Raw genomic sequence first — 14499 nt, forward strand, 5'->3', positions numbered from 1 at the left:
TCATACAGCAATTCAGTAACGTGGCAGGATACAAAGTCAATGTACAAAAATCAGTGGCTTTCTTATACACTAACAATGAAAATACAGAAAGGGAAATTAGAGAATCGATTCCATTTACTATAGCACCAAGAACCATAAGATACCTGGGAATAAACCTAACCAAAGAGGTAAAGGACCTGTACTCGAGGAACTACAGAACACTCATGAAAGAAATTGAAGAAGACACAAAAAGATGGAAGACTGTTCCATGCTCTTGGATTGGAAGAATAAACATTGTTAAAATGTCTATACTGCCTAGAGCAATCTATACTTTTAATGCCATTCCGATCAAAATTCCACCGATATTTTTCAAAGAGCTGGAGCAAATAATCCTAAAATTTGTATGGAGCCAGAAGAGACCCCGAATTGCTAAGGAAATGTTGAAAAACAAAAACAAAACTGGCGGCATCACATTATCCGATTTCAAGCTTGACTACAAAGCTGTGATCACCAAGACAGCGTGGTACTGGCATAAAAACAAGCACATAGACCAGTGGAACAGAGTGGAGAGCCCAGATATGGACCCTCAACTCTATGGTGAAATAATCTTCGACAAAACAGGAAAAAATATTCAATGGAAAAAAGACAGTCTCTTCAATAAATGGTGCTGGGAAAACTGGACAGCGATATGTAGAAGAATGAAACTCGACCATTCTCTTACACCGTTCACAAAGATAAACTCGAAATGGATAAAAGACCTCAACGTGAGACAGGAATCTATCAGAATCCTAGAGGAGAACATAGGCAGTAACCTCTTCGATATGAGCCACAGTAACTTCTTTCAAGATATGTCTCCAAAGGCCATGGAAACAAAAGCAAAAATGAACTTTTGGGACTTCATCAAGATCAAAAGCTTCTGCACAGCAAAGGAAACAGTCAACAAAACAAAAAGGCAACCCACGGAATGGGAGAAGATATTTGGAAATGACAGTAGAGACAAAAGGTTGATATCCAGGATCTATAAAGAACTCCTCAAACTCAACACACCCAAAACAGATAATAATGTTAAAAAATTGGCAGAAGATATGAACAGACACTTCTCCAATGAAGACATACAAATGGCTATCAGACACATGAAAAAATGTTCACCATCACTAGCCATCAGGGAGATTCACATTAAAACAACATTGACAAGGTTAGAGCAGAGATCAATGAGGTTGAAACGAGAGATACAGTAGAACGTATCAATGAAACTAGAAGCTGGTTTTTTGAAAGAATCAATAAGATCGATAAACCATTGGCCACACTAATCCAAAAGAAAAGAGAAACAGCCCAAATTAATAAAATTATGAATGAAAAGGGAGAGATCACAACTAACACCAAGGAAATAGAAACAATCATCAGAAATTATTACCAACAGTTATGCCAATAAGCTAAGCAACCTAGATGAAATGGATGCATTCCTGGTAAGCTACAAACTCCCAAAATTGAACCAGGAAGAAATTGACAACCTGAATAGACCGGTATCTATTAATGAGATTGAAGCAGTGATCAAAAACCTCCCAAAAAACAAGAGCCCAGGACCTGACTGATTCCCTAGGGAATTCTACCAAACTTTCAAAGAAGAAATAACAACTATTCTCCTGAAGCTGTTCCAAAAAATTGAAGCAGAAGGAAAACTTCCAGACTCTTCTTATGAAGCCAGCATTACCCTGATCCACAAACCAGGCAAAGACCCTACCAAAAAGGAGAATTTCAGACCAATATCACTGATGAATATGGATGCAAAGATTCTCAACAAGATCCTAGCAAACAGGATCCAGCAGCACATTCAAAAGATTATCCACCATGACCAGGTGGGATTCATTCCTGGGTTGCAAGGTTGGTTTAACATTCGCAATTCAATCAGTGTGATAGAACACACCAATAAGAGAAGAGAGAAGAACCACATGGTCCTCTCAATTGATGCAGAAAAAGCATTTGACAAAATCCAGCATCCGTTCCTGATGAAAACGCTTCAAAGTATAGCGATAGAGGGAACATTCCTGAACTTCATAAAATCTATCTATGAAAGACCCACAGCAAATATAATCTTCAATGGGAAAAAGCTTGCAGCCTTCCCGTTGAGATCAGGAACACGACAAGGATGCCCACTCTCACCACTCTTGTTCAACATAATATTAGAAATTCTAGCAACAGCAATCAGACAACAAAGAGCAATAAAAGGTGTCCAAATTGGCAAGGAAGAAGTCAAACTCTCTCTCTTCGCAGATGACATGATTCTTTATATGGAAAACCCCAAAGACTCCACCCCCAAACTACTAGAACTCATATAGCAATTCAGTAACGTGGCAGGATACAAAGTCAATGTACAGAAATCAGTCGCTTTCTTATACACCAACAATGAAAATACAGAAAGGGAAATTAGAGAATCAATTCCATTTACTATAGCACCAAGAACCATAAGATACCTGGGCATAAACCTAACCAAAGAAGTAAAGGACCTGTACTCGAGGAACTACAGAACACTCATGAAAGAAATTGAAGAAGACACAAAAAGATGGAAGACTGTTCCATGCTCTTGGATTGGAAGAATAAACATTGTTAAAATGTCTATACTGCCTAGAGCCATCTATACTTTTAATGCCATTCCGATCAAAATTCCACCGATATTTTTCAAAGAGCTGGAACAAATAATCCTAAAATTTGTATGGAGTCAGAAGAGACCCCGAATTGCTAAGGAAATGTTGAAAAACAAAAACAAAACGGGCGGCATCACGTTACCCGATTTCAAGCTTTACTACAAAGCTGTGATCACCAAGACAGCGTGGTACTGGCATAAAAACAGACACATAGACCAGTGGAACAGAGTGGAGAGCCCAGATATGGACCCTCAACTCTATGGTTAAATAATCTTCGACAAAACAGGAAAAAATATTCAATGGAAAAAAGACAGTCTCTTCAATAAATGGTGCTGGGAAAACTGGACAGCGATATGTAGAAGAATGAAACGACCATTCTCTTACACCGTACACAAAGATAAACTCGAAATGGATAAAAGACCTCAACGTGAGACAGGAATCTATCAGAATCCTAGAGGAGAACATAGGCAGTAACCTCTTCGGCATCAGCCACAGCAACTTTTTTCAAGATATGTCTCCAAAGGCCAAGGAAACAAAAGCAAAAATGAACTTCTGGGACCTCCTCAAGATCAAAAGCTTCTGCACAGCAAAGGAAACAGTCAACAAAACAAAGAGGCAACCCACGGAATGGGAGAAGATATTTACAAATGACAGTACAGACAAAAGGTTGATATCCAGGATCTATAAAGAACTTCTCAAACTCAACACACACAAAACAGATAATCATATCAAAAAATGGGCAGAAGATATGAACAGACACTTCTCCAACGAAGACATACAAATGGCTATCAGACACATGCAAAAATGTTCATCATCACTAGCCATCAGGGAGATTCAAATTAAAACCACATTGAGATACCACCTGACACCAGTTAGAATGGCCAAAATTAGCAAGACAGGAAACAACGTGTGTTGGAGAGGATGTGGAGAAAGGGGAACCCTCCAACACTGTTGGTGGGAATGCAAGTTAGTGCAGCCACTTTGGAGAACAGTGTGGAGATTCCTGAAGAAATTAAAAATAGAGCTTCCCTATGACCCTGCAATTGCACTGCTGGGTATTTACCCCAAAGATACAGATGTAGTGAAAAGAAGGGCCATTTGTAACCCAATGTTTATTGCAGCAATGGCTACGGTCGCCAAACTGTGGAAAGAGCCAAGATGCCCTTCAACGGATGAATGGATAAGGAAGATGTGGTCCATATACACAATGGAGTATTATGCCTCCATCAGAAAGGACGAATACCCAACTTTTGTAGCAACATGGACGGGACTGGAAGAGATTATGCTGAGCGAAATAAGTCAAGCAGAGAGAGTCAAGCATCATATGGTCTCACTTATTTGTGGAGCATAACAAATAACATGGAGGACATGGGGAGATGCAGAGGAGAGGGAGTTGAGGGAAACTGGAAGGGGAGATGAACCATGAGAGACTATGGACTCTGAAAAACAACTAGAGGGTTATGAAGGGGCGGCGGGGGGGTGGGGCGGTTGGGAGGTTGAGGGACCAGGTGGGGGGTAATGAAGAGGGCACGTACTGCATGGAGCACTGGTTGTAATGCCAAAACAATGAACACTGTTATGCTGTAAATAAACAAATAAAAATAAATAAATTAAAAAAAAATAAATAAATTGAAGTCTCGCAAGAGGCAGTGTGTTCCCAGTTTAGGAAAGTATATAGAACAGGGGCTGACCCTAGGCAGGTTGGAGACTCTGCTCGCCAATGCGTTTTTGCTTCCAAAACGTATAATAGCCTTTAAGGTGAAGTCTTGTAAGTGGCAGTGTGTTCCCAGTTAAAGAAATTATATAGAACAGGGGCTGACTCTAGGCAGGTTGGAGACTCTGAGTTAAGTGCTCACCAATGCTCTTTTGCTTCCAAAGCATATAATCGCACTTCAGGTGAAGTCCCATAAGCGGCCGGGTGTTCCCATTTCAGGAAAGAACTTAGAACAAGGGCCGACTAGAAGCCAGTTGGGTACGCTGAGTGAAGTGCACGTCCAGTCCCCTATGGTTCCAAAACGTATAATCGCACTTAAAGTGAAGTCTCGAAAGTAGCAGTGTTTTCCCAGTTAAGGAAAGTATATAGAACAGGGGCTGACCCTAGGCAGGTTGGAGACTCTGCTCGCCAATACGCTTTTGCTTCCAAAACGTATAATAGCACTAAAGGTGAAATCTATTAAGGGTCAGTGTATTGGCATTTAAGGAAAGTATATAGAACAGGGGCTGACTCTATGCAGGTTAGAGACTCTGAGTTAAGTGCTGGCCAATGCGTTTTTGCGTCCAAAATATATAATCGCACTTAACTTGAAGTCCCATAAGCGGCCTGGTGTACAGATTTCTGGAAAGAACTTAGAACTAGGGCACACTAGAAGCCAGTTGGATACTATGAGTTTAGTGCAAGTCCAGTCCCTTATGCTTCCAAAACGTATAATCGCACTTAAGGTGAAATCTCCTAAGTGGCAGTGTTTACCCAGAAAGGAAGGGATATTGAACAAGGCCGGACTGGGCTCTAGGACGGTGGGAGACTCTGAGTTAAGGGCTGGCCAATGCGCTTTTGCGTCCAAAACATATAATCGCACTTAACTTGAAGTCCCATAAGCGGCCGGGTGTTCCCATTTCAGGAAAGAACTTAGAACCAGGCCAGACTAGAAGCCAGTTGGATACTCTGAGTTTAGTGCAAGTGCAGTCCCTTATGCTTCCAAAACGTATAATCGCCCTTAAGGTGAAGTCTCATAAGTGGCAGATTTCCCAGAAAGGAAAGGAGATTGAACATGGGCGGACTGGACCTTTCGCAGGTGGGAAACTCTGAGTTAAGTGCCCGCCAATGCGCTATTGCTTCCAAAACGTATAATACACTTAAGGTGAAGTCTTGTTAGTGGCAGTGTGTTCCAAGTACAAGAAAGTATATAGAACAGGGGCTGACTCTAGGCAGGTTGGAGACTGAGTTAAGTGCTCACCAATTCGCTTTTGCTTCCAAAACATATAATCGCACTTAAGGTGAAGTCCCATACGCGGGCGGGTATTCCCATTTCAGGAGAGAACTTAGAACAAGGGACGACTATAAGCCTTTGGATATGCTGAGTGAAGTGCACGTCCAGTCCCCTATGCTTCCAAAACCTATAATCGCATTTAAAGTGGTCTCGTAAGTGGCAGTGTGTTCCAAGTTAAGGAAAGTATATAGAACAGGGGCTGACTCTAGGCAGGTTGGAGACTCTGAGTTAAGTGCTCGCCAATGTGCTTTGCTTCCAAAACGTATAATAGCACTTAAGGTGCAGTCTTGTAAGTGTCAGTGTTTTCCCAGTTAAGGAAAGGATATAGATCGGGGCTGACCCTAGGCAGGTTGGAGACTCTGAGTTAAGTGCCCGCCAATGCGCTTTTGCTTCCAAAACGTATAATAGCACTTAAGGTGAAGTCTTGTAAGTGGTAGTGTGTTCCCAGTTAAGGAAAGTATATAGATCAGGGGCTGACCCTAGGCAGGTTGGAGACTCTGCTCGCCAGTGCGCTTTTGCTTCCAAAATGTATAATAGCCCTTAAGGTGAAGTCTTGTAAGTGGCAGTGTGTTCCTTATTAAAGAAAGAATATAGAACATGGGCTGACTCTAGGCAGGTTGGAGACTCTGAATTAAGTGCTCACCAATGCGCATTTGCTTCCTAAACATATAATCGCACTTAAGGTGAAGTCCCGTAAGCAGCCGGGTGTTCCATTTCAGGAAAGAACTTAGAAAAATGGCCGACTATAAGCCAATTGGATACGCTGAGTGACGTGCACGTCCAGTCCCTATGCTTCCAAAACATATAATCGCACTTAAATTGAAGTCTCGCAAGAGGCAGTGTGTTCCCTGTTAAGAAAAGTATATAGAACAGGGGCTGACCCTAGGCAGGTTGGAGACTCTGCTCGCCAATGCGCTCTTGCTTCCAAAACGTATAATAGCCCTTAAGGTGAAGTCTTGTAAGTGGCAGTGTGTTCCCAGTTAAAGAAATTATATAGAACAGGGGCTGACTCTAGGCAGGTTGGAGACTCTGAGTTAAGTGCTCACCAATGCTCTTTTGCTTCCAAAGCATATAATCGCACTTCAGGTGAAGTCCCATAAGCGGCCAGGTGTTCCCATTTCAGGAAAGAACTTAGAACAAGGGCCTACTATAAGCCAGTTGGATACGCTGAGTGAAGTGCACGTCCAGTCCCCTATGCTTCCAAAATGTATAATCGCACTTAAATTGAAGTCTCGACAGTAGCAGTGTTTTCCCAGTTAAGGAAAGTATATAGAACAGGGGCTGACCCTAGGCAGGTTGGAGACTCTGCTCGCCAATGCGCTTTTGCTTCCAAAACGTATAATAGCACTTAAGGTGAAGTCTATTAAGGGTCAGTGTATTGGCATTTAAGGAAAGTATATAGAACAGGGGCTGACTCTAGGCAGGTTAGAGACTCTGAGTTAAGTGCTGGCCAATGCGCTTTTGCGTCCAAAACATATAATCGCACTTAACTTGAAGTCCCATAAGCGGCCTGGTGTACAGATTTCAGGAAAGAACTTAGAACCAGGGCACACTAGAAGCCAGTTGGATACTATGAGTTAAGTGCAAGTCCAGTCCCTTATGCTTCCAAAACGTATAATCGCACGTAAAGTGAAGTCTCGAAAGGAGCAGTGTTTTCCCAGTTAAGGAAAGTATATAGAACAGGGGCTGACCCTAGGCATGTTGGAGACTCTGCTCGCCAATGCGTTTTGCTTCCAAAACGTATAATAGCCCTTAAGGTGAGGTCTTGTAAGTGTCAGTGTATACCCAGTTAAGGAAAGTATATAGATCAGGGGCTGACTCTAGGCAGGTTAGAGACTCTGAGTGAAGTGCTGGCCAATGCGCTTTTGCGTCCAAAACATATAATCGCACTTAACTTGACATCCCATAAGCGGCCGGGTGTTCTGATCTCAGGAAAGGACTTAGAATCAGGGCAGACTAGAAGCCAGTTGGATACTATGAGTTTAGTGCAAGTCCAGTCCCTTTTGCTTCCAAATCGTATCATCGCACTTAAGGTGAAATCTCCTAAGTGGCAGTGTTTACCCAGAAAGGAAGGGATATTGAACAAGGGCGGTCTGGCCTCTAGGCCGGTGGGAGACTCTGAGTTAAGTGCCCGCCAATGCGCTTTTGCTTCCAAAACGTATTATAGCACTTAAGGTGAAGTCTTGTGAGTGGCAGTGTGTTCCCAGTGAAGGAAAGTATATAGAACAGGGGATGACTCTAGGCAGGTTGGAAACTCTGAATTAAGTGCTCACCAATGCGCTTTTGCTTCCAAAAGGTATAATAGCACTTAAGGTGAAGTCTATTAAGGGTCAGGGTATTGGCAGTTAAGGAGCACATTAAAAAGATTATCCACAATGTCAAGGTGGGATTCATCCCTGGGTTGTAAGGTTGGTTCAACATTCGCAAATCAGTTAGTGTGATAGAACACATCAATAAGAGAAGAGAGAAGAACCACATGGTCCTCTCAATTGATGCAGAAAAAGCATTTGACAAAATCCAGCATCCGTTCCTGATGAAAACGCTTCAAAGTATAGGGATAGAGGGAACATTCCTGAACTTCATAAAATCTATCTATGAAAGACCCACAGCAAATATCATCCTCAATGGGAAAAAGCTTGCAGCCTTCCCGTTGAGATCAGGAACATGACAAGGATGCCCACTCTCACCACTCTTGTTCAACATAGTATTAGAATATCTAGCAACGGCAATCAGACAACAAAGAGCAATAAAAGGTGTCCAAATTGGCAAGGAAGAAGTCAAACTCTCTCTCTTCGCAGATGACATGATTCTTTATATGGAAAACCCCAAAGACTCCACCCCCAAACTACTAGAACTCATACAGCAATTCAGTAACGTGGCAGGATACAAAGTCAATGTACAGAAATCAGTGGCTTTTTTATACACCAACAATGAAAATACAGAAAGGGAAATTAGAGAATCGATACCATTTACTATAGCACCAAGAAGCATAAGATACCTGGGCATAAACCTAACCAAAGAAGTAAAGGACCTGTACTCGAGGAACTACAGAACACTCATGAAAGAAATTGAAGAAGACACAAAAAGATGGAAGACTGTTCCATGCTCTTGGATTGGAAGAATAAACATTGTTAAAATGTCTATACTGCCTAGAGCCATCTATACTTTTAATGCCATTCCGATAAAAATTCCACCGATATTTTTCAAAGAGCTGGAACAAATAATCCTAAAATTTGTATGGAGCCAGAAGAGACCCCGAATTGCTAAGGAAATGTTGAAAAACAAAAACAAAACGGGCGGCATCACGTTACCCGATTTCAAGCTTTACTACAAAGCTTTGATCACCAAGACAGCGTGGTACTGGCATAAAAACAGACACATAGACCAGTGGAACAGAGTGGAGAGCCCAGATATGGACCCTCAACTCTATGGTCAAATAATCTTCGACAAAACAGGAAAAAATATTCAATGGAAAAAAGACAGACTCTTCAATAAATGGAGCTGGGAAAACTGGACAGCGATATGTAGAAGAATGAAACTCGACCATTCTCTTACACCGTACACAAAGGAAAGTATATAGAACAGGGGCTTACTGTAGTCAGGTTAGAGACTCTGAGTTAAGTGCTGGCCAATGCGCTTTTGCATCCAAAAGATATAATCGCACTTAACTTGAAGTCCCATAAGCGGTCGGGTGTTCAGATTACAGGAAAGAACTTACAACCAGGGCAGACTAGAAGCCAGTTGGCTACTATGAGTTTAGTGCAAGTCCAGTCCCTTTTGCTTCCAAAACGTATAATCGCACTTAAGGTGAAATCTCCTAAGCGGCAGTATTTACCCAGAAAAGAAGGGATATTGAACAAGGGCGGTCTGGACTCTAGGACGGTGCAAGACTCTGAGTTAAGAGCCCGCCAATGCGCTTTTATTTCCAAAACGTATAATAGCACTTAAGGTGAAGTCTTGTAAGTGGCAGTGTGTTCCCACTTAAGGAATGTATATAGAACAGGGGCTCACTCTAGGCAGGTTGGAGATTCTGAGTTACGTGCTCGCGAATGCGCTTTTGCTTCCAAAACATATAATCGCACATAAGGTGACGTCCCATAAGCGGCGGGGTGTTCCCATTTCAGGAAAGAACTAAGAACAAGGGCCACAATAAACCAGTTGAATACGCTGAGTGAAGTGCTCGTCCAGGCCCGTATGCTTCCAAAACGTATAATAGCACTTAAGGTGAAGTCTTGTAATTGGCAGTGTGTTCCCAGTTAAGGAAAGTATATAGAACAGGGGCTGACCATAGGCAGGTTGGTGACTCTGAATTAAGTGCTCACCAATGCGCTTTGCTTCCAAAACATATAATCCCACGTAAGGTGAAGTCCCATAAGCGGCAGGGTGTTCCTATTTCAGGAAACAACTTAGAACCAGGGCAGACTAGAAGCCAGTTGGATACTCTGAGTTTAGTGCAAGTGCAGTCCCTTATGCTTCCAAAACGTATAATTGCACTTAAGGTGAAGACTCATAAGTGGCAGTGTTTACCCAGAAAGGAAAGGATATTGAACAAGGGCAGACTGGACTCTAGGACGGTGCGAGACTCGGAGTTAAGTGCCCGCCAATGCGCTTTTGCTTCCTAAAACTATAATAGCACTTAAGGTGAAGTCTTGTAAGTGGCAGTGTGTTCGCAGTTAAGGAAAGTATATAGAACAGGGGCTGACTCTAGGCAGGTTGGAGACTCTGAATTAAGTGCTCACCAAGGCGCTTTTGCATCCAAAACATATAATCCCACTTAAGGTGAAGTCCCATAAGCGCGCGGGTGTTCCCATTTCAGGAAACAACTTAGAACCAGGGCAGACTAGAAGCCAGTTGGATACTCTGAGTTTAGTGCAAGTCCAGTCCATTATGCTTCCAAAACGTATAATCGCACTAAAAGTGAAGTCTCGAAAGTAGTAGTGTGTTCCCAGTTAAGTAAAGTATATAGAACAGGGCCTGACCCTAGGCATGTTGGAGACTCTTCTCGCCAATGCGCTTTTGCTTCCAAAACGTATAATAGCCCTTAAGGTGAGGTCTTTTAAGTGTCAGTGTATACTCAGTTAAGGAAAGTATATAGAACAGGGGCTGACTCTATGCAGGTTAGAGACTCTGAGTTAAGTGCTGGCCAATGCGCTTTTGCGTCCAAAACATATAATCGCACTTAACTTGACATCCCATAAGCGGCCGGGTGTTCAGATTTCAGGAAAGGACATAGAACCAGGGCAGACTAGAAGCCAGTTGGATACTCTGAGTTTAGTGCAAGTCCAGTCCCTTATGCTTCCAAAACGTATAATCGCCCTTAAGGTGAAGTCTCAATAGTGGCAGTGTTTACCTAGAAAGGAAAGGATATTGAACAAGGGCGGACTGGACTCTTGGCCGGTGAGAGACTCCGAGTTAAGTGCCCACCAATGCGCTTTTGCTTCCAAAACGTAGAATAGCACTTAAGGTGAAGTCTTGTAAGTGGCAGTGTGTTCCCAGTTAAGGAAAGTATATAGAACAGGGGCTGACTCTAGGCAGGTAGGAGACAATGAGTTACGTGCGCGTCAATGCGCTTTTGCTTCCAAAACATATAATCGCACTTAAGGTGAAGTCCCATAAGCGGCCGGGTGTTCCCATTTCAGGAAACAACTTAGAACCAGGGCAGACTAGAAGCCAGTTGGATACTCTGAGTTTAGTGCAAGTCCAGTCCCTTTTGCTTCCAGAATATATAATCGCACTTAAGGTGAAATCTCCTAAGTTGCAGTGTTTACCCAGACAGGAAAGGATATTGAACAAGGGCGGACTGGACTCTAGGACGGTGCGAGACTCTGAGTTAAGTGCCCGCCAATGCGCTTTTGCTTCCTAAACGTATAATAGCACTTAAGGTGAAGTCGTGTAAGTGGCAGTGTGTTCCCAGTTATGGAAAGTATATAGAACAGGGGCTGACCCTAGGCAGGTTGGAGACTCTGAATTAAGTGCTCACCAATGCGCTTTTGCTTCCAAAACATATAATCCCACTTAAGGTGAAGTCCCATAAGCGGCCGGGTGTTCCTATTTCAGGAAACAACTTAGAATCAGGGCAGACTAGAAGCCAGTTGGATACTCTGAGTTTAGTGCAAGTCCAGTCCATTATGCTTCCAAAACGTATCATCGCACTTAAAGTGAAGTCTCGAAAGGAGCAGAGTGTTCCCAGTTAAGGAAACTATATAGAACAGTGGCTGACCCTAGGCATGTTGGAGACTCTGCTTACCAATGCGATTTTGCTTCCAAAACGTATAATAGCCTTTAAGGTGAGGTCTTGTAAGTGTCAGTGTATACCCAGTTAAGGAAAGTATATAGAACAGGGGCTGACTCTAGGCAGGTTAGAGACTCTGAGTTAAGTGCTGGCCAATGCGCTTTTGCGTCCAAAACATATAATCGCACTTAACTTGACATCCCATAAGCGGCCGGGTGTTCAGATTTCAGGAAAGGACTTAGAACCAGGGCAGACTAGAAGCCAGTTGGATACTATGAGTTTAGTGTAAGGCCAGTCCCTTTTGCTTCCAAAACGTATAATCGCACTTAAGGTGAAATCTCCTAAGTGGCAGTGTTTACCCAGAAAGGAAGTGATATTGAACAAGGGCGGTCTGGATTCTAGGCCGGTGGGAGACTCTGAGTTAAGTGCCCGCCAATGCGCTTTTGCTTCCAAAACGTATCATAGCACTTAAGGTGAAGTCTTGTAAGTGGCAGTGTGTTCCCAGTTATGGAAAGTATATAGAACAGGGGCTGAATCTAGGCAGGTTGGAGACTCTGAATTAAGTGCTCACCAATGCGCTTTTGCTTCCAAAACATATAATCCCACTTAAGGTGAAGTCCCATAAGCGCGCGGGTGTTCCCATTTCAGGAAACAACTTAGAACCAGGGCAGACTAGAAGCCAGTTGGATACTCTGAGTTTAGTGCAAGTCCAGTCCCTTATGCTTCCAAAACGTATAATCGCACTTAAGTTGAAATCTCCTAAGTGGCAGTGTTTACCCAGAAAGGGAGGGATATTGAACAAGGGCGGTCTGGATTCTAGGCCGGTGGGAGACTCTGAGTTAAGTGCCCGCCAATACGCTTTTGCTTCCAAAACGTATAATAGCACTTAAGGTGAAGTCTTGTAAGTGGCAATGTGTTCCCAGTGACGGAAAATATATAGAACAGGGGCTGACTCTAGGCAGGTTGGAAACTCTGAATTAAGTGCTCACCAATGCGCTTTTGTTCCAAAACATATAATCACACTTAAGGTGAAGTCCGATAAGCGGCCGGGTGTTCCCATTTCAGGAAAAACTTAGAACCAGGGCAGACTAGAAGCCAGTTGGATACTCTGAGTTTAGTGCAAGTCCAGTCCCTTATGCTTCCAAAACTTATAATCGCACTTAAGGTGAAATCTCCTAAGTGGCAGTGTTTACCCAGAAAGGAAAGGTTATTGCACAAGGGCGGACTGGACTTAGGACGGTGCGAGACTCTGAGTTAAGTGCCCGCCAATGCGCTTTTGCTTCCTAAACGTATAACAGCACTTAAGGTGAAGTCTTGTATTTGGCAGTGTGTTCCCAGTTTTGGAAAGTATATAGAACAGGGGCTAACTCTAGGCAGGTTGGAGACTCTGAATTAAGTGCTAACCAATGCGCTTTTGCTTCCAAAACATATAATCGCACTTAAGGTGAAGTCCCATAAGCGGCCTGGTATTCCCATTTCAGGAAACAACTTAGAACCAGGGCAGACTAGAAGCCAGTTGGATACTCTGAGTTTAGTGCAAGTCCAGTCCCTTTTGCTTCCAGAATATATAATCGCACTTAAGGTGAAATCTCCTAAGTTGCAGTGTTTACCCAGACAGGAAAGGATATTGAACAAGGGCGGACTGGACTCTAGGACGGTGCGAGACTCTGAGTTAAGTGCCCGCCAATGCGCTTTTGCTTCCTAAACGTATAATAGCACTTAAGGTGAAGTCGTGTAAGTGGCAGTGTGTTCCCAGTTATGGAAAGTATATAGAACAGGGGCTGACCCTAGGCAGGTTGGAGACTCTGAATTAAGTGCTCACCAATGCGCTTTTGCTTCCAAAACATATAATCCCACTTAAGGTGAAGTCCCATAAGCGGCCGGGTGTTCCTATTTCAGGAAACAACTTAGAATCAGGGCAGACTAGAAGCCAGTTGGATACTCTGAGTTTAGTGCAAGTCCAGTCCATTATGCTTCCAACACGTATCATCGCACTTAAAGTGAAGTCTTGAAAGGAGCAGAGTGTTCCCAGTTAAGGAAACTATATAGAACAGTGGCTGACCCTAGGCATTTTGGAGACTCTGCTTACCAATGCGATTTTGCTTCCAAAACGTATAATAGCCTTTAAGGTGAGGTCTTGTAAGTGTCAGTGTATACCCAGTTAAGGAAAGTATATAGAACAGGGGCTGACTCTAGGCAGGTTAGAGACTCTGAGTTAAGTGCTGGCCAATGCGCTTTTGCGTCCAAAACATATAATCACACTTAACTTGACATCCCATAAGCGGCCGGGTGTTCAGATTTCAGGAAAGGACTTAGAACCAGGGCAGACTAGAAGCCAGTTGGATACTATGAGTTTAGTGTAAGGCCAGTCCCTTTTGCTTCCAAAACGTATAATCGCACTTAAGGTGAAATCTCCTAAGTGGCAGTGTTTACCCAGAAAGGAAGTGATATTGAACAAGGGCGGTCTGGACTCTAGGCCGGTGGGAGACTCTGAGTTAAGTGCCCGCCAATGCGCTTTTGCTTCCAAAACGTATCATAGCACTTAAGGTGAAGTCTTGTAAGTGGCAGTGTGTTCCCAGTTATGGAAAGTATATAGAACAGGGGCTGAATCTAGGCAGGTTGGAGACTCTGAATTAAGTGCTCACCAATGTGCTTTTGC

This window comes from Meles meles, chromosome 3, assembly GCF_922984935.1.
Source record: "Meles meles chromosome 3, mMelMel3.1 paternal haplotype, whole genome shotgun sequence".
Lineage (NCBI taxonomy): Eukaryota > Metazoa > Chordata > Mammalia > Carnivora > Mustelidae > Meles > Meles meles.